Genomic DNA, 6,000 nt, shown 5'->3' with positions numbered 1-6,000 from the left:
CGTAATTTTATAATATAATGATGTGTAGAGTATCGTTCTTAGGGATTGATGTCTTAATTTTACCAAGTATCGAAATTTTACTAACCTTGATTTTATTTAGAAAGATTAATAATTTTAGACTGCAAAATTTAAATAAAACTACTTTAAATAAACTATTCAAGAGAATTTAAAATTGAATGTCGCGTATCAAATTACTGATGGTGAAAACTTCTAGGAAACCGATTTCGCTTCGTTTCTCATTATGCTTTACTCATCTAGTCAATTCGAATTTGTAATCCCTGTTTGTTAGCAAATCTCCAATTTTTCCAAAAGCCTCTTTCGATAGTCAATCAGAACCTATTCTTGTTTGTTATTTAACATAAGATTATGCAAATTAATAACGCAAGAATGCAATAAGACCCTCGATTTTTAATGCTACGTAGGTTCATACAAGTCTTTCGATCTCTATATTTACTTACGCTGAATTATCCAAGATCTATCCTATAATCCCCCCTTTTGGTAGCAAATCACAAGACTAATATCATTTAATTAATGGTCAGTTAATTAAAAGCATTAAACGCAAAATAACTTAAACAAACATAAAGGAAAACTACTTCAGATTAGCATCAACGAGCAAACATAGTTTAAAACCGGGTTAAATCGTTTGCCTAGAATTCAAAAATTAGTTCATTATGAAAATTAAATCCAACAATAAAGATTTCACCATGTCATTTTTATTTGGAGAGTAGAGAAAAAATCAACACTTACGACACCGCCGTCACGTGCCACAAGCACCTCAGGCACCGTCGTTGTTCGCCGCCTTCCAATTCCAAAAAGATTTTATTTTTTTCTGCGTGCCGCCAACTCTCCCTTGTTGCTATGTCTTCTCTCTACGCTCACCCCCAAAGGAACCAGCTGGGAAGCTTTTTGATTGTGGCCTCTTCTCCCCACCAAGAAAGAATTTTTCAACCCTTCTTCCGCCTCCTGTATGTAGCCTCCCAAAAGAAAAAAGAATAGTCCTCCCCTCCTTCTGTTTGGCCGCCTCCAGAGAAAGCAAAAAGATCCCCACAACAATTCTCTTCTTGCGCACGGCCTCCCATCCTAATCCTATGCCTCTTTGACTTTTCAAACTTCCCTTTCTTTTCCTTTCTTTCTTTCCTTTCTTTTCCTTTATTTCTTTCCTTTTCTTTCTTTCCTTTCTTTTGCCCCTCACCCAGCATGCTGCTCTAAGATGACCCGGCTGCATGGCCGGGTCGCATCTCACTTTTTTTTTTTTTCTTTTTTTCATAGGCATACGATCTGCCCTCCTCCTTCAAGCCCAATTTCGACCCTACTACAGCCTGTAACTCTCAAAGTTCAAAACACAAAAGTTGTAGAACTCTTTCTCATATTTCATTAGAATTTTAAATCATCTCGATTGGAGCTTGGACGAGAAAGTTACGCTCAGATTATAGAGAATTGTCGAAATAGTCCATAAAACAGTATATGGTAACTTTACATCTAATTTCGACCTTGATGTAACCAGTATTTCGTAAAATGCAAAACATAAAAATTGTGGAGCGTTTTCTTCTATTTCTATGGAATCTTGAATCATCTAAATCCAAGATCGGATGAGAGAGTTACGCATAGATTACAAAGTACCATTGGTTTTTAGCTTCCAATAGTTGTCCTGCAATAAAAAAATATCAAAATTTCATAAATTACTCGATAAGACCCAAATATTATAAATAGAACTCAATCTTAGAATATTTATAGTAATTAGGCATTTAAATAAAAAAATATAATTCATAATGCATGAATTAAAACACCTAATTACGTAATTTAAGCGCGTAATCACACCCCTCCCCCCAAACTAAAGTTTTGCTAGTCTCTAGCAAATAACGTGAATGCAATTCAAAGTGGTACCCAAAAATTTCATGAATAAACGCACATGCAACACAATCATACCTTTTCACATACAGGAATATCACCAAATTTCACACAAACTTATTCATACCCAATTCAGGCAACTCCGAAATAAGTCATTCATGTAAGTTTCATCATTATATAGTCATTAAGCACATTATACTCACATAAGATTAACCAGCAATCTTAATTGAGAGTTAATGTAGTCATATAAATTTGAGTATAAATAGACAAAATCTCGAAGCATGTGTAATGTGTGTAACTTGTTACACTCAAGATATCCATGGACACTTAAAGAACTATCGCTTTGACTCGGCCTAACTGATATATCCTCAAAAACACTCAAAAATGATGGTTTCACTCGTCATATGTGAGGAGTGTCATGATTAAACATCCCACATACTGTAAAGAACACACGCTAAATGTACGGAGTGGACCAATCTGAAAAGGATCCAGCCTATTTACGAGGTGTCAAGCCTTCACCTTAGCATCTTCTCACCTACTCGCCATATCCAACCAAAATCACCCTAGATCAACTTATTCACAAACCAGACATGAATACATCTGAGGCATTAGGCAGGTGAAGAGTCTTCATATATGGAGAACATGTGTCGTGTCCCTGACTTTTGTTGTAGTTGTGTGGAGCAGGTATTAATCTTTCACCTCTTCTGGGGTATTTCTATTTCTCTTTTTCTTTCTTCTGCTCATCTTTCAATTTCTTTCTTTTCATGGTCAGTTAGGACAATCATAACACTTCTATTGTTGTTTTCATACCACCCATGTGCATTAAGTTAAATAAGAGTCCATGAAATAAGTTTATTTCTAGGGGTGGCTCAGCGTTCACATCTTAAGTAGGCTACAAGACCTAGGTTTTTATCTCCCCACTAGATGTCACCTCTAGGCTAGCAATTCAAAAACCAAGACGAGTGTACAAATAATATCTAGAAAAAATAGGGAAAGTTGAGTTTCATGAACTCTGAGTTGACGTCAAAAACTCAAAAGAATGATAAATGGCTCAACACTACCTCACAAGGTGTCAAAGTCGCCACGGGCGCTCTCCCAGTGTTCACAAGGAACCCTAAGTGCTACAAGTCACGTGAACGTGTATTTTTTAGCCTCAAGAGATACCATGCAGATACAAGAGTTTATATAACCAGATTAACACATTTGATCTACCAATCAACCTTTAATGAGTTACAATTCACGGTTTAGCCATATAAATAGAAACTACACATAAATGACCCAAGTGTGTATTCCTAGGTTATATGCAAGTATGTTAAGGGCATAAGTAGTGTCACGCATGGCCTAATCATCCATATTCACACAATTTATTTATTTTTTTCAATGTTATTCAAAAATGAGAAAGAGTGAAGAAAAGGAAGAAACTTCCCTGGCTTTTTGGTGAATCCGTTGAGGAATTAAATTTTCAGCTCTGTACTTGTGCTAAATAAACCTGCATCGAAAATCTAAATTATTCAAAAGTGCATAGATAAATAAATAAATAAAGTAATAAAGATAAAAGAAATAAACAAAAGAAAAACTCTTTGGGTTGCCTCCCATAAGCGCTTGTTTTAACGTCTCCAGCGAGACGTTTCAATCTTCATCAACCAGGGCCTCCAAGAGGAATAATGGCACAGTTCCTCTCCATTTGTTCTCCACAATAGTATTTCAATCTCTGACCATTCGCTTTGAATATTTTCCCTGTCTTGTCCTTCAAGTCTATTGCTCCAAAAGGGAAAACTTTGTCAATTGTATAAGGACCTATCCATCTTGACCTTAACTTATCTGGGAAGAGTTTTAATTGTGAGTTGAAGAGTAGAATCTGTTGTCCTGGAGCAAACTCACACCTAAGAATCTGTTTTTCATGCGACTTCTTCGTCTGCTCTTTGTAGATTTTTGCATTTTCATACGCATCACCTGAGAATGCATAGCGAAGATGCACAGGGAATTGTTTCAACTTTGGAGACATAGGTTGCTGCATATTTTCTTTAGAGATTTTAGAATTTGTCTTTGCTACCATAGGTTCTAGCCTCCCCACACACTATTGTGTTGTAATTTGTTGCAAGGATCGTTCTAGGTGATCAGTTGGTACATCTGAAAGGCTTTTTCTACACCTTGCTGAATGACATCTACCCGAAAACAAGTACTTGGATCTTCTGGGAATCTCATGTCTTGGTAGATGTTGAACATAACCCCTTCCTTGTCCACTCTCAATGTTAACTCACCCTTTTGAACATCAATTAAAGCCCTTCCAGTGACCAAGAATGGTCGGCCAAAAATTAGTTGAACTTCTTTGTCTTCCTCCATATCTAACACCACAAACTCAGTAGGAAAAATAAATTTGTCCACCTTTACCAATACGTCTTCTATGATTCCACATGGATACTAGATGGATCGGTCTCCTAGTTGCAAAGAAATGGTTGTTTGTTTCATCTCTCCAAGTCCCATTTTCCTGCAAACAGAAAGTGGCATAAGATTAATGCTAGCGCCAAGATCACATAAAACTTTATCAAAAAATGATTTTCCAATAGTGCAAGGCAAAGTAAAACTCCCTGGATCTTTTAATTTTTGAGGCAATTTCTTTTGAAGAATAGCACTGCACTCCTCAATAAGCTTCACTGTTTCGAACTCCTCCAACCTTCTTTTCTTAGAAATGATGTCCTTCAGGAATTTGACATAATTTGGCATTTGTTCCAAGGCATCTGTAAAAGGAATATTTATGTGAATTTTCTTAAAAATATCCAAAAATTTAGAAAATTGCTTATCTAATTTTTGTTTTTGAAAGTGTTGAGGATAAGGAAGTGGAGTAGAGAGAATAGGAGGATTGTCTGGAAATGAAATTGCTGGTGACGTGTCAATCTCTCTTGGTGTGTCATCCAGCATCTCCTCTTCTTCCACTTTATTCTTGCCTTGGCTATTATTTTCAACTATAGGTGTGGACATGGTTTCCTTTGCTAGTGACTTCTCAATTTCTCTTCCACTCCTAAGTGTGATGACATTGCATTGTTCCTTTGGATTCACTTCAGTGTTGTTAGGAAAATTTCCTCTCTTTGGGTATTTATGGTCGTGGCCAATTGCCCAATTTGCATTTCAAGGTTCTTCATAGTGGCTTCCATATTATTGCAATGAGTATCTATGTTATCCAGTCGTGCATCTATCTTTTTAAACCTTACTTTTTTCTCCTCAACAAAAGATATCATGGCATCCTCAAGTGACATCTTCTTCTCACTTTGTTGACTATCAAATCCTGCAGGATATTGCAGCACATTCCTTGTATTTTCATAAGACAAATTCTCATGATTTCAAAGCCCTGGATGGTAATATTGTGGCAAAGGATCACCACGATAATTGTAGTTCCGATTATTGATGTATTGAACCTGTTTTTGACTCGCTCCATTGCTCGGATTTGTTCTACTTGTAGCTACCACATATTCTGCACTTTTTGGTATCCTTTGGGCTGTCAAAATCGAAATCTGATGGGATAGAGAAGCGACTTGAGCTGAAAGTGCAGCAAACGGCTCCAATTTATAAATTCCAGCAACTTTCTTAGCCATAATTCTTTCAGTTGGCCATTGATAGTTATTTGAGGCCATTTCTTCCAAAAGAGCAGTAACACCCTCAGGTGTCTTTGACATCAAAGTTCCCCCAGATGCAGCATCAACTAAAGTCCGCGTTTGCCCATTCAACCCATTATAGAACATCTGAATTTGCAACCAATCCAGGAATCCATGTTGTGGGCAGCGTCGAATCAAATCCTTATACCTTTCCCAAGCTTTGTAGAGTCATTCAAAATCATGTTGCTTGAATTAACCAATCTCACTCCTAAGTTGAGTTGTTTTTGCAGGTGGAAAGAATTTAGCCAAAAAATTTTCAGCAATGTCTTGCCAACTAGTGATACTCCTAGGTTGTAGAAATTGTAGCCAACCTCTTGCTTGGTCCTTCAAAGAGAAAGGGAATAATCTCAGTCTAATGGTGTCTTCAGTAACACCATTGATCTTCATAGTATCACAAATCTCCAAAAACATCGCCAGATGGATATTGGGATCATCAAGTGGTGATCCTTTGAATTGGGCCTGCTGCACCATGCTAATTAATGCGGGTTTGAGCTCAAAATTG

The 6,000-nt window shown here is 36.9% G+C and overlaps 1 non-coding gene across 1 annotated transcript; it reads left to right on the top strand.

Moving 5' to 3' along the window:
• Positions 1–5,607: 5,607 nt before the first annotated feature.
• Positions 5,608–5,714, top strand: LOC131156829 (small nucleolar RNA R71). Its single transcript, XR_009137099.1, has one exon. It is a non-coding gene; the product is annotated as a small nucleolar RNA R71 (small nucleolar RNA).
• The last annotated feature ends 286 nt before the right edge of the window (positions 5,715–6,000 follow it).

This window comes from Malania oleifera, chromosome 5 (genome assembly GCF_029873635.1).
Source record: "Malania oleifera isolate guangnan ecotype guangnan chromosome 5, ASM2987363v1, whole genome shotgun sequence".
Lineage (NCBI taxonomy): Eukaryota > Viridiplantae > Streptophyta > Magnoliopsida > Santalales > Ximeniaceae > Malania > Malania oleifera.
The sequence above is the reverse complement of the archived record's forward strand: the minus strand, read 5'-3'. Positions and strand labels throughout refer to the sequence as shown.